The sequence below is a fragment of the Schistocerca cancellata genome, chromosome 5 (genome assembly GCF_023864275.1).
Source record: "Schistocerca cancellata isolate TAMUIC-IGC-003103 chromosome 5, iqSchCanc2.1, whole genome shotgun sequence".
Taxonomy (NCBI): domain Eukaryota; kingdom Metazoa; phylum Arthropoda; class Insecta; order Orthoptera; family Acrididae; genus Schistocerca; species Schistocerca cancellata.
Window position 1 is genome coordinate 35,315,508 of NC_064630.1, and position 27,636 is coordinate 35,343,143.

A 27,636-nucleotide genomic window follows, 5' to 3' on the forward strand; every position below is an offset into this window, starting at 1 on the left:
AGGAGAACATAAATGAGAGATTTTCTTATCCAAATCTGATCTAAATCTAAAGATGAGGTGAACTTAAATGAGATATTGAAGCCCAAAACGCTTCACGCTAAGCTGCTATCATGTTTGCAAGAATTATTTAGTGGCAGACTTCTTCGTTCTGTCTCACAACTGAAGAAAGACTGTGATAATTGTAACTAGAAATGCTCTTGCATTTTCCGTTAAAAAGGGGATCCTGTACATTATAATTTTCACGGTTCCACGATTCCTACATCATTAGGCTATTAAGGGAAAATCGGTCACTGCGTTACACAGTGCATTGAGTACAGAGCGTTGTTAATTTCTCCACCGTTTTATTCAACTGATAATTACTCGCGGGTCTATTAATCATCCGACCCGACAACGCATACCAGCTGCTAACGGAGGTCAGAATACGCCGTGCGGCTGCGTCCTCACGGCTGATGGAAGATCGCACAAGCAACATCTTCAAAATACACAAGGGCGAATACTTCACGTTGTCACACCAGAAATTTCAAATATGGTGGTAAACTTTGGGAGAATAGTAAATCTATGGAAATGAAGTCATGTTTAATAAGAATGCGTGTCATACCGCACTATAGGAAAGAGATTTTAGCCGACTGAGGGAGTGTCTAAATTCGATTTTCTAACGTGAATAAACATCTTCAACATGTTTCTCTAGCCTGTTACAGTGCCAATGAGAACTTTCCATGACAAAATGATACAGATATTTAAAAATTTAATCGAGTACTATGAAGAACAACTCGTCACGGGTAAGTTGCTCGTGATGTTAGTATTCCACTATCTTCTTACTACTGCGATGGACATTTTCTTCTGGGCTTTTGGATTTATTTTACGAAACTGCCACGTTTCCTTTAGGACATGACTGTAAGATTGCAATGTGAAGTAATCGCAGCAACCGACTGCTCGATAAACTCGTCTAAATAAATAATGTGTACCGCTAGATTGTACCTTAAAGTTATGATTACCTTCATGATATTGTTTCTCTGCTCATTTCTGGTTACGTAATGCGATCGTCACTTATGAAGAAAGGTTTGAATATTGTTGTGTCTAGACAAGACAGTCTAGACACAGGGCGAGGAAGCCGAAAGGGCACGCGCTTAATTCACGCAGGCTTGCTTAGGTCTGAAATAGGATACGTAATGAATGCTATAAGAAAAGTACGTAGCTGCTGGAATACTTAACTTTAATCCATCATTTGTATACAGCATTCTTGATGATACAAGTGAGACTCTCTCTAGAAATGGTTAATGGCGCCTTGCTAGGTCGTAGCCATGGACTTAGCTCAAGGCTATTCTAACTATCTCTCGGCAAATGAGAGAAAGGCTTCGTCAGTGTAGTCGCTAGCAAAGTCGTCGTACAACTGGGGCGAGTGCTAGTACGTCTCTCTAGACCTGCCGTGTGGTGGCGCTCGGTGTGCGATCACTGACAGTGGCGACACGCGGGTCCGACATGTACTAATGGACCGCGGCCGATTTAAAGCTACCACCTAGCAAGTGTGGTGTCTGGCGGTGACGCCACAAATATTGTAATGCTGCATCAAGCATCGTATTATCATAGTGTGATGTTTTAAAAGTTTTCAGACTATTCGAATATGGCACGAGTATTGTCAAAATAATGTGATCTTTAGAAAGTGTCAGTCCTTGTATGGAGTGCTGCGGTGTTTCAGAGTCGAATGTTTAACCAATTTTTTGTGACAATCGCTAAAACAATCAAGTGTTAAGTTTTCATACAAACTGATAAAAGTTAACACCAACAAATAGAAAAGCCATTAAAAGATCCTTTCCGTGTGTTTTCAGCAATTAAGGAGTGGACAGGTACATTTAAGTGTGGTCGTATGTCTACTGAAGAACCTGAGCGCTCAAAACTTCCTAAAAAATGTGCGATTGTCCAGACTGCAGTAAACATTTACAACGCGTCTTTAGCGATCGCCGACAGAAGTAAATCCACTGAAAACTCGAGACGTGGTACCCGCCACACATTATACCGGATTCGGGTATGACAATCATTTGCGCTTGATACTTACCATCAACTAACAACGCATTTCAATTAACGTTGAACAAAACTGTTAAGACTTATTTAAACTGAATTACAGTAAACTTCTTTGACGTTTCACAACAGCAATGAAACATCGATTAATCGGGCCAGAGACGAAAATAATAACAAATCAGAAGGTACTCCAAAGACAGAAAAAAATGTATAATTTTCATAAAAAGTTATGGATAATGTCTTATAGCATTGTCAGGTGTGGCGCTCAGACTACCTCCAACTAGCAGAACCGTCACCGGCTGCTTCAGCACTGTACAAATTCAAGATGTTATTAAAGGTAAACGTGCGAAACTTCAAAAAACTTCAGTCACATTACCCCGCCTCTCTCCCACGCCTCCTGACTGGTTATTGAGAGGAAGCTCGATTACGCCCTCCTGCCTTTTTTGTCACATTTTAAAGAGAAACAAAAATGTAATTACCACTGTTAATTTGTAGGGAATCACATTGAGACTGCCAACTGGGAGTGTACATGTCTTTCAACCTGGGTGTACGAGTACTCTCTCGAGGAGAAACAGCAAACCTAGGCACCTACTCTGCCTTTATCCCCGTTCACTACCCTGACAGAAGCAGTTCAGAGGGAATAAAAACAGAGGGATGAGAAGTAGAGAAGAAGAGAATCGAACATTGTTTTCATGCGAATTCTCGGGGTTTGGAACGAAGCATAACTGTCTCACTCACTTTCGTTACCCACGGTATTAGTCAGGGTGGAGGCGAGTCTGGTCTCTCGTGTTTGTTGCTGAAATTTCGGAACACTTGGACAGACACGGATGTGTGATAAGGTCGGCGGTTGCTCCTCGTTAGAAACCAATACTACTAGATGGCGTTCAAATCATATCTAGCGAAGTAATTTTTCAATGTTAAATGAGATGCTTTCCTCTGAAAAAACTTCTTCGGTTGAACAGACGAATTTTTGACAAACTGCCTATTGGCTTCTGTCTCGGGTTCTTCGGCCGACGTTCATCTAATGATTTTTCTGACGTTTCGCCAGCACGAGTGGCTGGCATTGTCAAAGCTTCACCCTCCATTGCCGGTGGTGAACTGGAGGCGAGCTCGTGGCCGCAGACTATACCTGTATGTACGTGGCGCGCCAACGTCCGAGGGCTTCTCCGCGGTCATTTCCGGTGCGTTTCTCCTCTTGCTACCTGCGACGGTCGTTCGCTGCAGTACGGGAAGCCAGGATCCGTTTGCCTTAAGGCTTTCCTCTTTCTTGTTGAAACTGTTTGCGTGTTTTTCAACAAGAAAGAGGAAAGCCTTAAGGTAAACGGATCCTGGCTTCCCGTACTGCAGCGAACGACCGTCGCAGGTAGCAAGAGGAGAAACGCACCGGAAATGACCGCGGAGAAGCCCTCGGACGTTGGCGCGCCAGGTACATATAGCCTGCGGCCGCGAGCCGCCTCCAGTTCACCACCGGCAATGGAGGGTGAAGCTTTGACAATGCCAGCCACTCGTGCTGGCGAAACGTCAGAAAAATCATTAGATGAACGTCGGCCGAAGAACCCGAGACAGAAGCCAATAGGCAGTTTGTCAACAAGTGGCCACGAAAGCCTTAACAAGACGAATTTTTAATAAAGAAAAGTAGCATTTGTAAAAAGGAATACAAATTTACTCATTTTTAGGGTTCTGTACACCAGTCGGTTGAAACGGAATCATTTTGTTGCCCGTCTTCCTGTATGTCCGTCTGTTAAGACGCTTTCTTCTCAAGAACGGTTAGAGATATCAAGTTGAAAAATATAAAGGTCTACGAAGCCATCTCCGAGTAAACAAAAAAATTAAGCTTCTAACTCAATGCAGTCAGATGATAAAGCCATTCATGTCACACATTTTGATAATCGCAGACGCACTCTTCAAAACCTACAGACGAACTATCTATAATATACAGAGCGATAATCATTGAACTACATGAAAGAAAATCGTCACAACTTCTGAACGATTTCCGTTAGGATGTTCAAACTGCACGGTTGGCCGCGGAGACTGATGGGAATTAGTATGCTCATAAGCACGTGCCTTGTTGTTGTCGGACATTTTCACGTGCAAATGTTACGGTACAGCGTGCCTGAGCGTAAAGCGCATGTGAAGGCCTACTACGCGAGAAATAACAGCCCAACTGCGGCTCAAACGAAGTTCGCGACCGAGTTCAAGCTGAAGACCACCGGTCCAAGTGTGTTAAAGGGCAAGAATTTGATTCGCAAGTTTGAGAGGACGGGTAGTGTTCGTCATGACAGTGTTGGAAAAGGCGGTCGCGCAAAAAGGGTGAAAACGCTTCAAAACATCGAGAAGACACGGACTGTGTTTCAAACGAGCCCCAGTAAGTCGATCAGACCAGCTGCACAACAGGTGAGAATCAACCGAGAGACACTGTGACAATTTGTTGTTGCACCCCAGCACATCTTCCCATACAAAATTCAGACCCATCACCCACTATACGCCAGGGCCATGGAACAGAGTGTTCTTTCGCAAACACTCTTGTCCACAGAATTGGCGAACAGGACTTTGACGTGAATATGGTTTGGTTAAGCGACGAAGCCCCTTTTATTAGGATGGGTTCATCAATAAGCAAAAATGGTGTATTTGGAAGACTGAGAATCCGAATTTCGCGATCGAGAAGTCTCTTGACCCTCATCGGATGACTGGGTGGTGTGCAGTGTCCAGTCACGGAAAGATCGGTACTATTCCTTGATGGCACAGTGACTGCCGAGCGGTACGTGAAGGTTTTGGAGGATGACTTTATCACCATTATCCAAATTGACCCTGATTTCGACAAGATGAGGTTCATGAAAGACAGAGCTCGACCCCATGGAAGTAGGAGAGTGCTTGATGTCCTGGAGGACCGCATTCTGCCTCTGGGGTATCCAGAGGCCACTGGCATAGGCCTCGATTGGCCACCATATTCCCCAGCTCTGAACACATGCGACCCTTTTTGTTGGGCTATATTGAAGACAGGGTGTACAGAAATAACCCCAAAGCCATTGCTGAACTGAAAACAGCCATTCAGGAGGTGATCGACAGCATCGGTGTCCCGAAACTTCAGCGGGTCACGCAGAATTTCGCTGTTCGTGTGTCCCACATCATCGCGAATGATGGCACGCATATCGAACACGTCATAACCGAAATCCGAAAATCTGTAGTGACTTTTACATGTTTGCACACCGTACTTTGTAGCAGATTTACGTTTTTTTTTATATAGTTCAATAGTTGTCACCTTGTACATAATTAAGTTTCAGCTGCTGAGAATTTTTCCGGGTTGTATGGCCGTGGTTCATGGAACTCTTCAATCACTGGCGTTTCGTCCAAGGCTACGTTGGACATCTTCGGAGGTGCTCCTGGTGGTGCTGAATTTTGCCGACTGATGGTCGTACGTCGAAGAGAGGCATAAATACTGTGGGAAGTGGGCGTGGTCTGGATTTCACGTGATAGATTGTCAGAGATCAAATTTTTAACTATCGATTATAGTAAGTCAAAGATAAAAGCTTTTCATCGATTCTGTAGCGCCACAGTCCATATATCACTACGTTTCATGGCTTCATCTCTTCTATTAAAATTATACCCATGATAATGGGTATAATTTTAATAGAAACAAGAAATGGGAATAATTATCCTCATTATCATGGGGATAATTTTAATATAAAAGAAGAAGCCATGAAACCTAGTGATCTATAGACTGTGGCTATACAGAATCGATGAGAAGTTTTTATCTTTGACGTACTATAATCGATAGCTAAAAATTTTATCTCTGATAAGGTTTGTCTCAGCTATCACGTGAAATCCAGACCACGCCCACTTCCCACAGTATTTAGGGTACTCTCCGACGTACGACCGTCAGTCGGCAAGATTCAGCACAACCAGGAGCACCTCCGAAGATGTCCAACGTAGCCTTGGGCAAAAGGTCAGTGATTGAAGAGTTCCATGAACCACGGTCATACAACCCAGAAAAATTCTCAGCAGCTGAAACATCCGGTCGTGAAAGCTTCATTGTATGATCTACATCTACATCTAGTCTGAGTACAGAATGTGGACTGAGAGTAATGGGATGAAAGTAATGAGAAGTAGCAGAAATGAGAACAGCGAGAAACTTAACATGAGGATTGATGGTCACGAAGTAGACGAAGTTATGGAATTCTTCTATCTATGCAGCAGAACAAACTATGACAGACGGAGCAAGGAGGACATCAAAAGCAGACTAGCACTGGCGAAAAGGGTGTTCTGGCGAAGAGAAAAAGACTACTACTACTACTACTACATCTACATCTACATACATACTCCGCAAGCCGCCTGACGGCGTGTGGCGGAGGGTACCTTGAGTACCTCTATCGGTTCTCTTTTCTATTCCAGTCTCGTATTCTTCGTGGAAAGAAGGATTGTCGGTATGCCTCTGTGTGGGCTCTAATCTCTCCGATTTTATCCTCATGGTGTCTTCGCGAGATATACGTAGGAGGGAACAATATACTGCTTGACTCTTCGGTGAAGGTATGTTCTCGAAATTTCAACAAAAGCCAGTACCGAGCTACTGAGCGTCTCTCCTGCAGAGTCTTCCACTGGAGTTTATCTATCATCTCCGTAACGCTTTCGCCATTACTAAATGATCCTGTAATGAAGCGTGCTGCTCTCCGTTGGATCTTCTCTATCTCTTCTATCAACCCTATCTGGTACGGATCCCACAGTGCTGAGCAGTATTCAAGCAGTGGGCGAACAAGCGTACTGTAACCTACTTCCTTTGTTTTCGGACTGCATTTCCTTAGGGTTCTTCCATTGAATCCCAGTCTGGCGTCTGCTTTACCGACGATTAATTTTATATCCTCATTCCATTTTAAATCACTCCTAATGCGTACTCCCAGATAATTTATGGAATTAACTGCTTCCAGTTGCTGACCTGCTATTTTGTAGCTAAATGATAAAGGATCTTTCTTTCTATGTATTCGCAGCACATTACACGTATCTGCATTGAGATTCAATTGCCATTCTCTGCACCATGCTTCAATTCGCTGCAGACCCTTCTGCATTTCAGTACAACTTTCCATTGTTACAACCTCTCGATATACTACAGCATCATCCGAAAAAGCCTCATTGAACTTCCGATGTCATCCACAAGGTCATTTATATATATTGTGAATGGCAACGGTCCTACGATACTCCCTGCGGCACACGTGAAATCACTCTTACCTCGGAAGACTTCTCTCCACTGAGAATGACATCCTGCGTTATGTTATCTAGGAACTCTTGAATCCAATCACACAATTGGTCTGATAGTCCATATGCACTTACTTTGTTCATTAAACGACTGTGGGGAACTGTATCGAACGCCTTGCGGAAGTGAAGAAACACGGCATCTACCCGGGAACCCGTGTCTATGGCCCTCTGAGTCTCGTGGACGAACAGCGCGATCTGGGTTTCACACGATCGTCTTTTTCGAAACCCATGCAGATTCCTACAGAGCAGATTTCTAGTCTCCAGAAAAGTCATTAAGTTTGTACGGATTTGCTTTTTTAAGTATGTTTCACAAGTAATAGGGATAGAGCCACGAAAATATATTTACGTCTTTTGCTGGTTAGTGGTCTGCAACAAATTATGTTTACGCAGGCTGTGAACTAACTTGATAAGAATCGTGCGAATTAGCTACGGAAAATTGAGTTAATTATTTATTTATATTGTGGGAATCGCGAATTCTGTTCTGATCGCGCTATTTCTGGCCCAGAGATGTACCGGATCACAAATGAAGTCTCGCTGTAATTTCTGCCGGCACACACATCCGCTAAACCAATTTATTTCAGGGAGTTGGGCAGGGGACGACGTGGTACATTCGTCTGTAGCTTGTCAATACACGGTTCTTAGCAACGGGATGTTAAGCTGTAGATACGTGACGAAAGAGCCGGTGAGACAGCTGCACTGAAGGTCAGGACGACACCAGTACTGAAATAGGTCCACAGCGACCTCGAAGTTACCTTCTTTTTACATGGAAAGTGCGGGAGCGCCCACTGCGGAGCGCATAATTCGCTATTAATTTTCGGGCGTAACGACATTTAGGGATTAATTGCTCGATGCGGCGATTAATCACGGCGTAGCAACGCAGCGACTGGCGTAACGCAATTAGGAGCCGGCCAGTGTGGGCGCGGCGGCCGGACGGGCTACCACCCGGCGTGCAGTCACCGGGTTGCACAAGGGTGGCGGCGACCGTATACGCCCGCGATCTTCACGTGACCCCGCGTCACGAGGCCGCGTTCTCCGTAACCACTGGCGACACCTCACGTCGCTAGACAGCAGCTACTGCAAAGCATGACCGCCTCAGAGGGGCGCATATGAAAATCCGATCGAGTAACTTCTGTACTGGCTCCTTAACAAACACAGAGAAGAGACAAAGAAACAGGTACACCTGCCTAATATCGTGTAGGGCCCCCATGAGCACGTAGAATTGCCGCAACACGGCGTGGCATGGACTCGACTAATGTCTGAAGTAGTACTGGAGGGAACTGACACCATGAATCCTGCGGGGTTGTCCATAAATCCGTAAGATTACGAGGGGGTGGAGATCTCTTCTGAACAGCACGTTGCAAGGCATCCCAGATACGAGGTGTGGCTAGAAAAAAACCGGACTAGTACTGGTGAAACAATAAAACGAATGCAATAAGGCTGAAAGTCGCGTGGCCTGTCACGTGACTCTCGCTCCGCCTACTGCTCGAGTTTCATCTGCCTCCTGCACTCAGTCTGCCCGTGGCGTCTGTTTTAAGAAGTTGACGTTTTGTCTGTGCGTCGGAAAATGTTGAGTGTACAGAAAGAACAGCGTGTTAACATCAAATTTTGTTTCAAACTAGGAAAATCTGCAAGTGAAACGTTTGTAATGTTACAACAAGTGTACGGCGATGATTGTTTATCGCGAACACAAGTGTTTGAGTGGTTTAAACGATTTAAAGATGGCCGCGAAGACACCAGTGATGACACTCGCACTGGCAGACCATTGTCAGCAAAAACTGATGCAAACATTGAAAAAATCGGTAAACTTGTTCGACAAGATCGCCGTTTAACAATCAGAGCAGTGTCTGAGTTAACAGGAGTTGACAAGGAAAGTGTTAGGCAGATTCTTCATGAAAGTTTCAACATGAACAAAGGTGTTCAAAAATGGTTCCAAAGTGTCTCACAATTGAACAGAAGGAACGCCGAAGAATGATTTGTTCTGACATCCTGGAAAACATTGAAGGTGATCCCACCTTCTTACAAAATGTTATTACTTGCGATGAATCGTGGTTTTTTACTTACGATCCCGAAACTAAACGCCAATCGATGCATTGGAAAACTCCTGGTTCTCCACGACAAAAAAAAAGCACGAATGTCAAAATCGAAATTCAAGGCAATGATGATTGTTTTTTTTTGACATCAAAGGGATTGTGCACATTGATTGGGTACCGGAGGGACAAACAGTGAATCAGCATTACTACATTAGCGTCCTGGCTACCCTACGTGAGCGAGTACGGAGAAAACGGAACGATTTGTGGAGAAAAAAGTCATGGATCCTTCACCAAGACAATGCCCCAGCTCACAGTGCATTGTCAGTGAAGACGTTTTTGGCAAAACACAACATTCCCATCTTAGATCATCCACCCTACTCACCTGATTTGGCCCCCTGTGACTTTTTTCTTTTCCCTAAAGTCAAGTCAGCTTTGAAAGGAACTAGATTTGAGACTGTTGAAGCAGTAAAAGGAAAAGCGACGGAAGAAATGTATGGACTTACCGAAAATGATCTGTAGCATTGCTATGAACACTGGAAAATTCGTATGGAGCGGTGTAGAGACCGAGGAGGAGAGTACATTGAAGGAGATAACATGAAATTGTAAATAATTGTAAATAAATGTTTTTTCCAGCATCAGTCCGGTTTTTTTCTAGCCGCACCTCGTATGCTCAATAATGTTCACGTCTGGGGAGTTTCGTGGCCAGCGGAAGTGTTTAAACTCAGAAGAGTGTCAGGTTATCTTCAATTCGGAAAGTGGGTGCACTCAGCGACTGTTATGAGACTTATAAATTATAGAGTGCAGCAATCAGTCGTCCTTTCACAGATTTTATTACGCAAATCTAGATTTCGGCTAATAGCTAGTCATTCTCAATGTGCATTGAGAATGGCTAGCTACTAGCCGAAATCTGTATTTGCTTAATAAAATGTGAAAAAGGGGGACTGATTGCTACACTCGTTACTTTATAAGTCAGAAGAGTGTTCCTGGAGCAACTCTGTAGCAATTCTGGGCGTGCGGGATGTCGCATTGTCTTGCTGGAATTGCCCAAGTCTGGTGGAACGCACAGTTGACATGAGTGGATGCAGGTGATCAGACAGGATGCTTACGTACGTGTCTCCTATCAGAGTCATATGTAGATGTATCAGGGGTCACATATCACTCCACCTGCACACGCCCCACACCGTTAGAGAGCCTCCACCAGCCTGAGTAGTCCCCTGCTGACATGCAGGGTCCATGGACTCATGAGGTTGTCTCCATACCCGTACACGTGCTCGATACAGTTTGAAACGAGACTCGTGCGATCAGCCAAAATTTCTCCAGTCATCAGCAGTTCAATGTGGGTGTTGACGGACCCAGGCGAGGCGTACAGCTTTGTGTCGTGCAACCATCGAGGGTACACGAGTGGCCCTTCGGCTCGGAAAGCCCGTATCGATTATGTTTCGTTGAATGGTTCACACGCTTGTAACGCCGGAAATGCATATCCTCCTATTTCCATCTATTGTACTATAAATTTGTTTTCCTTATTTTTGTTACCTGAATATATAACATTTCTCTGTCTTCGCATATTGTAATTGTTTTACTATTTGTATATATATATATTTATGCATTTATGTCGATGTATAATTGGTTTGTTTCGTAAATATGATTTGTATTTTTACGCTAGTTCTTGCCTAGGGAAAACTGCTATCGAACGATCACATCGATTGTTCGTGTGAAGAATGAAAGTGTGTAGGATCTTTGGGAGTGTTAACTCTGTCGCGTGGAGCGCGGGCAGAGAGAGAGAGAGGGAGTCTGGCTGGAGTAGCGAGTGGAGCAGGTGTGTTGTGTGACGCTCCCGCGAGTTGCCGCGCTTTCGGGGTTGGGCAAAATGTAATTGCGCTCGACTTGCTATGATAGTTTCTCACACGGTGTCGCGGACGGGAAGCATTAGCTGGCGCACACCAAGAGCCCGTTTCGCCTGGTGACCGTGTCGAGAAGAAGGCGCGCCAACATCCAGCTTCTGCAACAGCGACGGCCGACAATGAGTGACTGTCGCCACCTCCTCGATCGACGGCTTCAAACCTTCAATCAACCAACGAGGAAGACTGGAAGCACGTAAAGTTTTAGAACTGTATGGCAGACCTCAGCATTTCAAACTGTACCATTTTCGTAACTATAATTACAGCAACTTAGCGTGAACATTTGTTGCTCATTGTCCCAGTTGCATTACCAAGCAGGGTCCCTTCCTTTTCCGGAATGAACCCGAGTATCGTTGAAATTCAAACGCCAGCAGTAAAGTAATAATATAGCATTTGACTGTTTTAATTTCAAAGTTCAGTTAAGGTATTCATAGCTGGGTACGATATTTAGATTACACAAGCACAAATTAAGAGTGCGAGTTTTGTTAGCATATTTTAGCTTACCTGTGACTGCAGCTCAGCTTGGTACGTACTAAATTTTACTATTGTTAATTGTTCAGAATCATTTAATTCAAGTTCAAAGTTAAATCTCTTATTTCTAAATTGCGTAGATTCAAGTAGCTTTTGAAATGATTGTTTAGGTAGTCCAAGACTAACCGTATTTTACTGAATTTCGATGTGCTTCAGAAAGAAAGCTCACTATTAACTTCAGTCACTAAATTAACTTTCGATTTGCTTGAACTGTTGCCTAGCTATCAGAGAAAACAGTTTCCTAGGCACCCTCTATTAGACCAGTGGGCAGTATCCCCCACATTCCTATTCTCCAACATTACTGGTGACGAGAAATGGTGTCTTTATGCTGACGTACGGAAAAGATAGGAATGGTTGAGCCAAAATAAAGCAGGAACTTCTCGTACAAAGACCTGAGCACACCCGCAAAAGATAATGTTACCGGTATGGTTCAAATGGCTCTGAGCACTATGGGACTTAACATCGGAGGTCATCAGTCCCCTAGAAGTTCGAACTACTTATACCTAACTAACCTAAGGACAACCGAGCTAGGTGGCGCAGTGGTTAGCACACTGGACTCGCATTCGGGAGGACGACGGTTCAATCCCGTCTCCAGCCATCCTGATTTAGGTTTTCCGTGATTTCCCTAAATCGTTTCAGGCAAATGCCGGGACGGTTCCTTTGAAAGGGCACGGCCGATTTCCTTCCCAATCCTTCCCTAACCCGAGCTTCCGCTCCGTCTCTAATGACCTCGTTGTCGACGGGACGTTAAACACTAACCACCACCACCACCACCACTAACCTAAGGACATCACACACATTCATTCCCGAGGCAGGATTCGAACCTGCGACCGTAGTAGTCGCGCGGTTCACGACTGAAGCGCCTAGAACCGCTCGGCCACCACGGCCGGCTTACCGGCATGCACCTGGTGAAATAGCGACGGTGTGATGTACTGCGAATTGCTTCCCCGAGGTGTAACCATCACTGCTCACACTTACTGTCAACAACTGATATCTCTTGCAGACGCAGTCCAGGAACTACAATCAAGAAGACTGCGTGAAGTGATGCTACTACACCATAACGCCAGTCCGCTGACTACCACTGTCTTTGCATTTGCTTTGACAGTGGTTTCTTTCTTAGTGTTCTTGTTTTTATGCATTTCTGATGACGCTTATTTCAAAATTCGCTATTATATCATGCTGCGTCTTTAGGAAATGAGCTCGTCTTACGTTATTAACCATTAGGTCATCTGGCTTTAGCCGGACATGGTGCGGTAGGATCTCTATGATTTGTGGAACGTTCACACAGTTACTTGATATATGCGCATCTCATGTTATCCACCATTAGGTTGCCTGGCTTTAGCCAGAAATGGTGTAGCAGAATATTAATCATTTGTGGAACGTTCGTACTCTGTGAACAATCTGACTGATACCCAGTCTGGACTGGAAGACTTGACTTTATTAAGTGATTTAAGCTGTTTAGCTATACCGAGGATATCTACTTCTAAGTTACGTATGTTGGAAAGTGTTCTTTATTCGAATTCTGGTGATATTACTTCGTCTTCTTTGGTGAAATAATTTCGGAGAGCTGTGTTTAGTATCTCGGCTTTTGTGGCACTATCATTGGTAATATTACCATTCATATCACGCAGTGAAGCTATTGATTGTGTCTTGCCGCTGATGAACTTTACAGATGAACACAATCTCTTTCGAGTTTTTGTTATATTTAGAGACAGCTAATGAAAGCTTGTCGCACTGAAGTCCGCATTACATTTGGAGCTGGAGTATAGCGTCGCCAATCTTGCGGATTTTCTGTTCTGTTGAATTGGTCTGCTTTCTTCGTTGCCAACAATGTTCTGACCTGGGCGATCAGTGCCGTATTATATTAATTTACTAGCTGAGAACACAGCGCTGCCTGGGTACGTTATTATTCCAATTCTATTACTTCACCTCCTTCTTCCCCCTCGCTCCTTCACTCTCCTCCACCTTGCTCCTTGCCAACTGCCACTCTCTGTCAACCTCCTCTTCCTCCAGTATCTGTCCATCTCCTCCTTCTCCCTCTCGTTCTTCATCACCTCCTCCTCCCCCACATCAATGTGAATGTCCTCCTTCCCCCTCTCTGTCTATTAATCTCTTTTCACCCTCTTCTCTTTCCGAATTATCACCACCACCCTAACAGGAAATTGGTGGTTCTTAGCCACACAATATTTCTTTCCAGGTAGTAATTAATGTGTGTAGCAAGTTTGGTTGAAATCGGTTCTGTAGTTTAGGAGGATATCTGAAATACATACACATCCGTTTTATAGTATGTATGGATTTTATATAATCCTGTCAACTGGCGCCAATACTATTTCTTCGAATTTAAGCCACATAGTTTCTACACTTAAACATTTTGGAAGGAGTGGAGCTGCCTGTTAGGAAGGCGTCAGGCGAACTTTTATCTGCTTTTCAATACAGATGTGTTTTGCGTTTGTGTTTGCTAGCCTGGACACACTACTTGACTGTCACGACTTTTGTCGGCGGCAGAAGTTTACATGACCGCCTAACACCATTTCCACACCATCTGCAGCTCTCTGTATGTCCATCTCTTCAGATATGGTTGCGGGACTCGATTGTTCAGTACAGAATGTGAAATCAAACACCTTTCAGCCGTCTAATTTCCAAACTGTTGTTTCATTGGCCTTCCATTCTCGGCGATTTACTACGCCATCTTCAGGCCCCCTGACCGACATGTAGGATGATTCCACCCTCGGTTCCGGCCGAAATAGGAGCCAGCATTCAAGGACAGTTGGCAGATGATGGTAGAAGTCACCATTGTATCAAGCAGTAATCTACAGGTACCACGTCGGTCAGGGGGGCCTGAAGGGGGCGTCGTAAATCGCCAAAACTGGTAGCCCAATAAAATAACAGTTTGGAAATCAGACAGCTGAAAGGGATTTGATTTGACATTCCATCTGCAGCTCTCCATAGCGAGGAGTATGCTAACTGACATTTTGTCCTGCAAGCTTTGACTCAACTAGACTGATACTAAATACATGTATCTCCTGATTCAGAGATGAAACTGCGCACGAGAGAAATAGCCGACTCAGAGACTAGTAAGAAAGTCTCGAGAGTTATGAAAAAGCGGATTGCAGGAGTCAGCATAAGATGAGATCTGACAGAGGAGCAAATGAAGACGGGCGTTTGTTATTGATTGCGTCCGCTCACACGTCGGAAACCGGACCGGGTGAAGCGTGTGTCCTCCTACTGCCGCGACAGTTTTGACACTTTGGCGGTCCGCAGCGCAGCGCAGCGCCGGCCGGCTGCCCCCGCCAATCTCCACCGCCCCTCGCCGCCCTTTGCCGCTCCCCGACGCCCCTCGCCACCGCTCCCTGCTGCTCCGCGCCGACCATCGCCGCTCCTCGCCTCCGCTCGCCGCCCCTCGCCGCTCCCTGCCGCCCCTCGCCGCCCCCGGCTACCGGCTGTCGGCGGCCTCCTACGCCCGGCGTGTCGGCTGACAGGCGCCGGCCGGTACCGCATGCTGATGAACGTTCTTTACGAGAGCCGCCACGGGCCGCCAGCTAATTCGCACCCACGCTCTGCGCGGCCCCGAGCGCGCCCCGCGAGCTTTCGGTTTCTCTTTTCGGAGCTCCGCTTTGCGCGTGGAACGTTCCGCGGGGCGATACAGATGAAGGCGGGTCAGGCGATGCGGGTGAACTGGGGCGAGGACAGCCGGGCGACGGCCAGTGGGACGCGTAGGGGCACAGGAGGCGTGCGACTGGACTGCCAGAGGAAGGGGCGTGGCCTCCTGCACAGGGCGGAGGGGCTGACGGCAAGAAGGGCAGCGCCGTAGTAAAAAATGAAATGATCATGTGGCATCGATGGCCGGGAGTTTCCATTCGGGGAAGTTTGGCGCTGGGCAGCAATTCTCATTTCAGGCGACACCACACTGAGTGACTTGCGTGTCGGTGATGATGAAATGATGAGGAGGACAACACAACGTCCAGTCCACGGGAGGAGAAAATCTCCAACTCGGCCGGGAATCGAACCCGGGCCCGCTGCGTGGCAGGCAAACATGTTACCATTCAGCTAAACAGGCGGACGGTCGCCATAGTAACACCTTACTACAGCTACTGTTACCAGCAGGAAGGGATGGCTAAGTAATGGAATAATCTGAATACCGTCAGTAACGAGTCAGAAAATGTATGAGGATGCATATCTGATACTGCAGTCAAAATCGGATCTAGATTTTGCTTACGCAGTGAGAATTAGTGGCACCTGTTCCAACGTTTATCTTAACGAAGCCCTCCGCTTGTTCAACAAATTGCTATTTGCCTACTGGAAGATTTCGACGTCTTTTACTATCCCGTTTAAGTCCAACGCATCTCGAAACTACAAGCCCATTTCGAAGGATTACACTGAAGTTTTGGGAGTAAGATGTACAAAAAGTAGTTGACAGTGCTGACTGGAATACATTCTTTGGAATGAAATGATTCTTGTTCATCTTGTTGTTATCGTCTTCACTCCAAAGACTGGTTTGATGCAGCTCTCCATGCTACTCTATCGTGTGCAAGACTTTTCACCTCTGGGTAGCTACTGGGCCTGAAAGGTTTTCTACAGGTTGTGAAGAACCATACTTCAGTTATAGGAGTCGAAGGACATGAAGGGAGGGAATGGTTGAAAAAGTACTAAGACAAGATTGGAGCCTAGTGTCGATGGTGGTCAATCCGTACACTGAACAACCAGTAAAGGAAACCAACAAGTGCACCCATACCCGTCAGCAATGGGTGGTGGTGGGAGGGGGGGGGGGGGGGGGGGAGCGCAGCTCTTACCTGGCTCTCAGGGAAAGGAAAAACAAGTGTAGCCAGCTGTTTTTCTTTCAGGAAAATGAAGTCGGCGTTACGCAAGTTTTCAACAGGATCGCAACTGAAACTTTTTTATGGCTACTTACAGGGCGCCATTCATAAAAAGATAAATTTGTTGAAATCAAAAATAAATTTAAATATTTGTATTTATCTGGAGTGTAATACGTTACAGAACTGACACACAGACAATAAACGGTTTAGACGACAAAAGAGTAGAAGTTTCAGAAATGTTGTATTGCTGAATAATTCAGAAGATTAGACGGGTAGGTCGTACAATTGATGTAGAGGCACTAATCGAATTGATAAGAAAGGAAATTTATGGCACAGCTTGACTGAAATGAGGGATCGGTTAACAGGAATATCCTGAACTATCAAGGACTCATGAATTTGACAGGTGGCATGAGCCCCTCTCATATTTCTATCTTTGAGTAATTCGATTTGGGGAAGTATAGCCGAGTTGGTCATTACAACGCTAGTATTGAGAACTCAGAAGATATGAATATTTTCCTCTCTGATTGCATGTGATGAAATGTCGCTATTCCTTCACACGTGGACTTCCCACGCAGTGTCTCTCGTCACCCAGGTGGTCCGCTGACAGGCGGGTTCTGCTGATCTTGAAAGGGTTATGCCGACGGGTGTGAGGGAGTCGAGTGGATGCTTTCCAGACGCTGACATTGTCATAAGAGTGGGGGCGACACGCCCACAAGGGCCTGAAGGAGCGGCTGCGGCTAGAGATTCCGTTACTTCGCAGAAACTTAGTGAAAACACTTTCTGACGGGCTACCACCGAGGCGTGGGAATGACTTGTGTTCCCAGGCAGTCTTGGCGGGCAAATTCCCGCGTTTTCTGCAAAATCGTAACTGTGATTGGCTTGCTCAGGGGATAGCTCCATGACATAGCAAAATCGGCGCTAAGTATCTCCATTGGTGGAATAGTACTGCTTCGGCAATAGAGTGGAATTTTCCGCAGGTTTTCTAGTTGCTGATTGGCACGTTTTAACCACGGCCACTGTCGTGGGGGCGGGAATGTTCTGTGTTCGGCTTGTACAGGTGCTCTTGAGAGAGTCGGCTCTCGCCTTTTGGTCGGGGTAGGTTACAAGACTGAGCTGTCGCTGCTCTGGACAGTCTGCCTTCTGTTGGCTGTCTAATATACTTTTATTTAATTGTAACTGTTTGACGAAGTTGATGAAGTTTCGACTTCAACGTAACTTTCCGAGTACAGTTGGCAATTGAGCGTTCTGTGTACAAGCGGCCTATGTTGTCTGTCTTGAGCAGTTTTGGCTAAAGTTGATTGTATCGGAGTTACTGTGTGACTTCGCTTGTCAAAATCAATCACTGTACCGCCAGTGATTGTGTAGCGAGCCTTCTTCGTCTCCCTCAGAGGCGCATTTGTGTTGCTAGGAAGTCTTTAGTCTGGAACACCCAGACCAGGATAATTTCTTTCGGGCTATACTCGCGACATTATCATCACCACGACGGAACGTCGAAGCAACCAGCCATCGCCTCCGGTATGCCAGATCGTGTCCTTGCAGTTAAGAAGATAGCTTGGTAATGTATGCCCGCAGCACTGACAGATTAGGGAATTTAGATATGTGACAATCAGAGCTCAGCAGAGCGTGCCTGTTCACGTCCTTTCTAACGTGGTTCTATCTTGGGTGTTCATTGTCTGAGTTCTCACTACTGTAGCAGCAATTGATGTTGGATTGGCTGGGTGTTTCTCATAAGATTTGATTTGCAAGAAATTGGCTCCACATACAACTTGGTCATAAATGTCACAATCTAGTTTATGGACAACTTCACCTTCACAGCATTTATTTGAGTATCCAGTTTGACGAATAGTAAATGTTTCATGTGTTTTGTTTATTATTTTGAGTTTAGTCATAATAAATCAAATTGCTATTTTGGACAGAAATTTCATTCTGTTGATCGGTAGAGCAACCATTTCATTTCTCCCTATGTTAATGAAACTTTCCTTTATCAAATTAATTTCTATCAAATTAAATTACTGCAGGTGTCAAATTCCTTTCTGCTCCACTTGCAGGGTAGATTACAGTCAGTTCGCGTTTCTTCTTAATCCATGTGAACAGCAAAAGTTGGAGTTAGAAAACGGAGGGCTTAGGGCATCATTTCCATATGAAGATTCTGGAAGAATTTAGTGTCAAATACACTGCTAGCCCCGGCACCTCGCAAATTTGGAAACAGCGGAAGTGTAGGGGTAAAAGTCGTAGAGCAGACCAAGGCCGGAATACGGTACGTAGGTTGAAATGGATGTAGTTTGCAGCGGCTTTTCAGTGATGATGGGTTTTCAGAGATGAAGAGAACTTGCACAGGATAGAATAGAGCAGACAGCTGCGTAAAACCAGTCATCGGACTGAACGCGACGAGAACAACAAGACCGGACTTCCGTACTCCTGGCAGACTCCGGCAGTTGGTCTCTGGAAGCTTCTGACAGTGCCGCCAGCTACCAGAGACAGACGAAGCCGGCGAGGCGTCATTCATGCCTGTGGGCGCTACTCATCGAGTAACGGGCAGAATCGGTGGCTTCAAGAAATCGGTAACTCTGTCCGTGACACCCAAAAGGAACTGAATGCACATCCGAGAGCAGAACTACAGTCTGGTTGCTATTGGCATAGTACGCTTCAGCCACACAGTCCGATATACCGTTAAGTTCTCAGTTCTGTCTTCGGCTTCCATAATGAGGGACTTCATGTCATTTTCCGCACCTTTAAACAATACAGTTCTATGTATTTGAGTTAGTTTTTCGTGATATGAATTATTCTTTCAATAAAATTAATAACACATTCCATTTGCGTGGCTTTTTTCCTGTACAGCATTTTACACGCTACCCTGTAATTGTAAGGAAACGACTGGGTAAAAAGAAATAAATTTTTTAGGTTCTCTTAGCCTCACAGTGCCGCCTGACAGTGAAATGGATATCTTACCGCTATTTATTATGATTCTCGTAAATGAAGTAACTCACTGGAAGTAAATGGACTATTTTGCAATGAATTTCCATAGTAAGAGACGGGTAGGTTAAAACGAAAACAAATATACACAGGAGAACCAGCAGTATTTACCTGGTAAATATGTGGCATCGATGCAAACCTGGAACGCACAAGATAAGATTGAAAATTCCGTGATACATCAAACAGCCCGGGCTGTGATAGCTTATACGTCTACCAGACTGGAACTCCGTTGGCAATATGATTTAAAGAATGCATATACACTTATAACGGGAGAGGAGTTGGAGCATACATGAAAATAGATAAAAGGTGTTTCACAAGTATTAGTCATAAGAAGAAAATATCGCAAAAAGCACAGAAAGGGAGATATCGTGGCGTTTTAGGAGAGATATAGAAAAGGGTGACAATTATTGAACTGTATGAAATAAAGTTGTCATAACTTCTGAACGGTTTGCGTTAGGACGTGTAAACAGCACGGTTGGGCGCGGGGCATAATGGGAAATAATATGCGCTGTATCTCCATCTACATACATACTCCACAATCCACCATACGGTGCGTGGCGGAGGGTACCTCGTACCACAACTAGCATCTTCTCTTCCTGATCCACTCCCAAACAGAACGAAGGAAACATGACTGCCTATATGCCTCCGTATGAGCCCTAATCTCTCTTATCTTATCTTTGTGGTCTTTTCGCGAAATATAAGTTGGCGGCAGTAAAATTGTACTGCACTCAGCCTCGAATGCTGGTTCTCAAAATTTCCTCAGTAGCGATTCACGAAACCAACGCCTCCTTTCCTCTAGAGACTCCCACCCGAGTTCCTGAAGCATTTCCGTAACACTCACGTGATGATCTAACCTACCAGTAACAAATCTAGCAGCCCGCCTCTGAATTGCTTCTATGTCCTACCTCAATCCGAGCTGATAGGGATCCCAAACGCTCGAGCAGTACTCAAGAATAGGTCGTATTAGTGTTTTATAAGCGGTATCCTTTACACATGAACCACATCCTCCCAAAATTCTACCAATGAACCGAAGACGACTATCCGCCTTCCCCACAACTGCCATTACATGCTTATCCCACTTTATATCGCTCTGCAGTGTTACGCCCAAATATTTAATCGACGTGACTGTGTCAAGCGCTACACTACTAATGGAGTATTCAAACATTACGGGATTCTTTTTCCTATTCATCTGCATAAATTTACATTTATCTACATTTAGAATTAGCTGCCATTGTTTAGTCCAATCACAAATCCTGTCCGAGTCATCTTGTATCCTCCTACAGTCACTCAACGACGACACCTTCCCGTACACCACAGCATCATCAGCAAACAGCCGCACATTGCTATCCACCCTATCCAAAAGATCATTTATGTAGATAGAAAACAACAGCGGACCTACCACACTTCCCTGGGGCACTCCAGATGATACCCTCACCTCCGATGAACACTCACCATCGAGGACAACGTACTGGGTTCTATTACTTAAGAAGTCAAACCCGCAGCGATTCCTTTTTGTGGAGCTATATTAAAGACAAGGTATACAGCAATAACCCGAAAACCACTGCCGAGGTGGAAAGAGCCGTTCAGGTCATCGACAGCATTGAAGTTCTGACAAGTCAGCGGGTCATGCAGAATTCGTCTGCGCCACATCAGCGCCAATGACGGCAGACATATCCAACATGTCGCAACCTAAATCCGAATATCTGTAGTGACGTTTGCATGTTGAATAAAGTGTGTGCACGCCGTAGTTTGTAAAGCAATAAACAAAAGGCACGTCTTGAGTGGGAAGTGTCAGTTAGGACACGATTTCTTTATGAATATTTTTCACGAGCTGATCGTGTTGATTCTTTAACTTTTGTATTTTTCACCGCGTGTTCATTAAGAGGACAGGCGTGCACAAGTGTGTTCAGAGCGATCTGCGAGCCTCGCTGCCGTCTGGCATCCAGACCGGATGTCGGCAGTGTGGAGGCAGGCGCCGTGCAGAAACGTGTCGCAGCGCATCGGCACACAAGTCTGCCGTTTCCTAGAAGACCGCCTGACGCGTGCAGCCTGGAACCGAGCTTCCGTCCTGGAGACCGGGGCGAGGGGCCGCACCCAGCTCTGGAGGGACGCTGGAGACACGGGCGGCGAGCGAGGGCGGCCGCGACCGGCTGCAGTGAACTACTAACCATCGCAATGACTTGGCGCCTTGTACTTTTATACGGCTTTTGTTCTTTGTGGTGCCATTTAATGTGTCTTCAGCACATTTCCATGAACACTATATAGACTAAGTAGGAATAGACTATAATGATAGAAAAATGATATGGGACCTGTGCAAAAACGAGACAGCAGTTATCCGTGGACGGACAAAACAAGAAGAGGTGCAGATACGGAAAGGTATCCGACAAGGTTGCGCACCATCCCCTGTTATCTTTAGCCTATATATTGAAGAGGCGGTTAAAAAAGTAAGGAAAAATTCACAGACTGGTCTAGTAATTCATGGCCAACGAATAGATAACATATGCCGATGATATAGCTGTCCTGGCTGAAAGTGAAGAAGATCTTATAGCCCTACTGGATAGAATGGATAAAGTTATGACGGAAGAAGATAATATGATAATTAATAAAGCAAAAACAAAAGTAATGGCATGCGACAAAAAAGATCAACTGAAAGTCCAAGTTCATGTAGGCAATGAACTGCTTGAACAAGTTGATAAATTTACTTATCTGGGCAGAAATATTACCTGGGATGGAAGGAGCAAGGCAGAAGTGAGAAATGGAATTGCTCAAGCAAAGGCTGCTTTTAACAAGAAGAAAAACATCTTAACATCTAAGAGCATCAACATTGAAATCAGGAAAAGATTTTTGAAATCATATGTGTGGAGTGTGGCGTGCTATGGGTGTGAAACATGGACTCTCGGGACAGAGGAAGACCAGAAGCTAAATTCTTTTGAAATTTGGTGCTATAGACGGATGCTCAAAATAAAATGCATCGAAAAGATCACAGACGAAGTGGTTCTGGAAAGAGCTGGTCAGAAGAGAAGCTTCTGGAGTTTCATTGTTAAAAGAAGAGTGCAATTTACAGGCCATCTATTAAGACATAAAGGACTCCTGAACACAATCATAGAGGGATATGTCGAGGGAAAACGACCAAGGTACATGGATCAAATCGTGAAAGATGTGGGATGTAACACCTATAAAGAAATGAAGAGAAAAGCTGAAAGACGCACAGAATTGAGACAAGCTGCCATTGGATTGACCACTACAGAAGAAGAGAAGACATTTTCATGAACTTTAGTATATTATTACCACAAAATAGTTTTAATAGAAACAATTCGACAGAAAAGAAACATCCAAAAAATTTATATGGTATGATATCAGGAAACGAATTGGAATATCGTTCAAAAGTTTGTGTCTCTAGCTTCGTAGTAAACCAGTCTAATAGGAAAACTGTTGATTTCAAAGCTGACGATACTGTAAGATGATGTTTTGTTCGCTCTATGACAAACATCAGATGTGGTGCTGATATCAAACTATATTCGTAAGTATCGATCTAAATACTGTTGTTTTAATTGAATTACTTGGTAAGTAATTTTGCAGTCCTTTTTCATTAGCCACAAGTTCGGTTTTAAAGCATGCTTCAACCTGATATTGGGTTTCCGCTAACTGGAAATGTACGGCTGTCCCGCGGTGCCGCAGAGCTGGTTAGAAGGCGCCGACGACACCGCGTGCAAATGGTACACTGTTCGGGTTGCAGCAGTGTGAGCCCCTGCAGTTCAGGTGACGCGGGATTTCGAACCCTGCAACTCAGCGGCGAGGCCGGCAGAGGGCATCAGCAGCGCTCCAGCCACAGAGAGCCTGTATAGGGAGAGAGTGGCCAACCGGACGATACGGCGGCCATTTTTCTGCCAAACTGCGGGAGGGACTTTTGAATGGCCAGTAGTGGAGTAGTGGAGTACACACTCACCGAATCAAAAGCACAAGACAATATGGCGAAATCATTCGTTAAATGCCTTTCTTTACAGCTATAATATACTCATAGTAGCCTATTACGTACAGCACAGGAAAACTTGATACAGCGGCTGTAAAAATTATTCGTTACTTGCATTTATCTCCTTTAAAGTTCGTTTACTAGACATATTGCAATGAAAGTAACGTAAATAAAAAAAATATAGTGTATAGCATTTGTTTTGTATCGGAAGTGCATAACGCTAAAGATTTGACGTATCTGTATTACGTCAGACGAATGAAAGTCGTAAGCAATTGTTTACTTGTGACATGCAAAAAGTGTGAGACGTATCAGTACTTCTTGTCACGTCTTCAAACTTTTTGCATGTCACAAGTAAACAACTGCTTACGACTTTCTTTCATGTATACTGAATACCTCTCGTAGATAACAAACGAAAAAGGTTACAAAAATCAGGTAATGTTAAATGAAGGCTACCGTAATAACATCCAAATATAACAAGAAAACTATCGTATCCCTTCGACCCCACAGTAAGTAGGCCTATTAAAAACTGTCTTCAAGAGTACCTACAATTATTTACTACGAATAATGTTTCAGCAACCAGGACAAAATGAAGACAGAAATCTGGGAAACTTCCTGCCCTAACAGCATTAATGAAATAGTTATAAAACTACAATCAGTTTACCTGGAATTACTAACAGTGGCCTAGAAATCAAATGACACTCGTGGAAACCTTCAATACAGTACTGTTAAAAAAAAACCTTATGACACTGAAGGACGTAATTATGACGTCTGCAGCTTAGCAAAATTCTTACACATTAGATACACAATCCCCTTTAATTCTATGTTTATAAGAATAAGGTGTTAATATTATTTTCGACCGCCAATTTACAGGTCTGTTTTCAAATTTAACTATGTATACTGCAAGTTGTTTTATATGTAGTAAAAAGCAAAAACGACTTCCTTCGCATAGATAAGAGTACTTGGTTGATTTATGTCACCCCTGTTGACTGCGACTGCCCACTCCTTTCGCTTTCTTCATTGCGTGGAAATGCTAAAATGCGAAATCCACCCTCGCCTCTATTGGAACAAACAAATGCAACACAACCTGGCATCGTTTACGAACGTCTCCAGAACGAAGTACAGATGTCAAAAACAATACTGTACAATTACTAACGTTTTTACTTCAAACATGTGGGCCTACCGACTTCATCACAAAACGCTTCATTATTTCAACTCGTATTTAAGATCGCAAACTCTAATTACGTACTAAAAACGATATACAACTAAATCGAACATGCATGCACAACGCATAACAAGTCTCTCAATAATTCAAATACCTATTAATCGTTTCCAAAAGTCCTCTGAACTTCAACTCAAAAGGACGGCGAACATAGGAAGCGCGTGAGGCGTTCGGCGCCATTTTTCTGCGAAAGCTAATCAACCAATCACGGGCAACTTCACCTATGGCCACTCTCTCTGTATACAGGCTCTCTATCCAGCCAGGCCTCCAGGAGGCGCACACGGCGACGACAGAGGTCGTTGACAAACCGCATCTCTTCATGCAACCACCGTGTCGCGTGCTGAAAACACGCCGGAAGTATCCATCCGTGAGGCGGCCGTTTAGACCAGCACACGAGTTCCGGACAGCAGTTCCGTGGCAGCCGGCAACTGGAAGACCTTCACCTACGCCGCGCCAAGGACTCAGGCGTCGCCCTGGACAGCACGCCGGCTCCACAACTCTGGGACTCAGAGTGAACTGTTCGGCGATGTGCCAGCTGAGACCTAACAGATAGTGTCAGACTTAAGGTTTTATATCATTGTCAGACTTCTTCAATGTCGCTACCGTTCGACTATTGATACTTCAGCAAGTGAATTATCTACATAAGATATCGTTAAGTGTTTGTTTCTGTAAACTAAAGTTGGCTGCGGGCTTGTTGAGTAAATCGAGTCGAGAAAAGCCTTTTACTGTTCAAGTTAAGGTTCTGATATTGCTTTCTTTGGTTGCTTAAGATGATTGACTATTTCAAGCGTGGTGGAGCTTATTTATTTTGTGAACTAGGAACTCTAGATTAATTTTGTTAGTGAAGAACTTTCTTTTATTTTGCTTTTGGAGATTTTTGTTCTATTCAGACTCATAGAAACTGTGTTTACCAATAAATATTTATGAATGATTGTGACTCCTTCTATTCTTCTTTGGATGCCCCTCTAGAACAGGACACTCCAGGTTATGTTTAGGGAATTTCAGGAGAGGGGAAACAATATGACGAAAATGGACTATCTGACACGCTTCTCAACCGAGGTGATTGTGCTGTCATTAAAGCATTCTGCCGTGCGGCCACGTTTTGGTATCTGCAATTCCCGCTCGTTATTAGCCTGTCTCACCGCAAGAGCTTCTCGACTTGTCGACTGCAGAGGGCAGGTTCGTGGCCCGGGATTGAAGCGCTCTCACGGCCAAGAGCGGCTCTCGAAGTGAGGCGGTTGAGCGGTATGTTTCACAGCGGCTGGAGTAAACGCCTAAACGCGATAACGTCGTGGCCGACAGCATCCTTGGCCCACTGCTAAAAGTTGGGTGTTTGGACACCGTGGGTTCGGTGGGATTGAGTCTCGGCTAGGAGCATGAAGATCGTTCGTTGAGAAAGCTATCTATCATACGGAACCCGACTTGTTCTCGGGAATTCAATTTGCAAGAAGCCTGTGTCCACTGTGGTGCCAGGTTGGGTTTCTCTCTGCCAGTGTCAAGAACCGGGTGCAGAGGCGTCTGGTGAATAGAATCCTCTGGTCCCTGATCCTTATCAGAGTCGTCATAACAGCTACGTGATGGCATCCATTGGCCGAGCGGTTCTGAACTTACGCTTCGATCTGCAAGAAATTATAGCGAGCGTCCGATTACCCTGTGCATGGTTATGTTGTACTGAGCAGCGCTGTTGTAACTCGCCATCCTGGTCAACCATCGTGAACCGCAAACTTTAAATGATCTCAATTTACGTTTCGGTGAATGTGCGTGACTAAGCTAGTGGCGCTCGAGCTGACTGACCAAGTTTCGCGACACGTATCGTTAAAATCTGTCGTTACTGAGGTGCGTTACGTGCAACGTTCGCCTTTCTCAGGTATATTTGATGATGATGGGGTCCCATACTCCGAGGAGCGTAGGGAACGATGCGGGATACCCGCACCGCCGACTAAGCAAGGTCCTAGGAGAGGTGGTTTGCCATTGCCTCCCTCCGACCGTATTGATGAAGACGACACAACAACACCCAGTCATCTAGAGGCAGTAAAATCCCTGACCACGTCGGGAATCGAACCCGGGACGCCGTGCGCGGGAAGCGAGAACGCTAACGCAAGACCACGAGCTGCGGACAGAGACTATTTGTCTTGTAAACTACAGTTCTTAATTAGTGGTTCCCATGTCACACGACATGATAGCTTCATGTATATATTGTTTATGTTGTGGGTTCAGCTATTGAGGGCTGGATACGATAAATGCCTTTACTCAGAGTGTTTACCCCTCTAGTGATGATCGCCGTCCACACTTACGGGGACAAAGAGAAACTGATCGGCTGTGCTTGTATCATCCTTTGAATTAAATGTTGTCAGGTTATTCCGCTTGCTTGGAACCAGTGGTCTTCCTTCTGATTAACTGAAAGCAGTTAGGTTATACTGGACGGCTAGTGTTAATGACCTGTTGGCTATTTTCAGTATGTTTTTGAAACTTGTAATGTGGAATATGCAGGTTAATTTTATAGACTTGTGATCTGATTAGACCTTCGTGCTAAGGATCCATGAATTTTTTTTAAGTTGATGTTGTTCTCAAATAACAATTTTGTTTTTCAAATTTCATTCAGTCATTTCTGAAAGTTATATAATTTCTACCAACAATTCTGTTCTTGGAGATTAATCTAATTAATGCCAGGGTTAGCTGCCCGGATTGTCTTCTATGATTTTCTTTGTTTTAATTAATTGGTTCGCAATTTTAATAAAAACGTCAGTACATTTGTGGGTCAGTATCCTTCCGCTCAACACCAGCTCCCTACGACATACCAAGTGTAGTGAGACAGTAAGCAGTGATGTAGACTGTGTGGACTCGGTTCTACATCTACATCTACATTTATACTCCGCAAGCCACCCAACGGTGATCCAGTCGCGTATGGTCCGCGGGAAGAACGACTGTCTGAAAGCCTCCG

General features: G+C 44.7%; 1 protein-coding gene and 1 non-coding gene across 2 annotated transcripts in view; one reads left to right on the forward strand and one right to left on the reverse strand.

The window, feature by feature from the left end:
* Window positions 1-27,636, reverse strand: part of LOC126188350 (titin homolog) — a 1,721,077-nt gene that overhangs the window by 759,531 nt on the left and 933,910 nt on the right. The window lies entirely within an intron of this gene.
* Trnaa-cgc (transfer RNA alanine (anticodon CGC)) lies at window positions 12,245-12,317 on the forward strand. Its single transcript has one exon. It is a non-coding gene; the product is annotated as a tRNA-Ala (tRNA).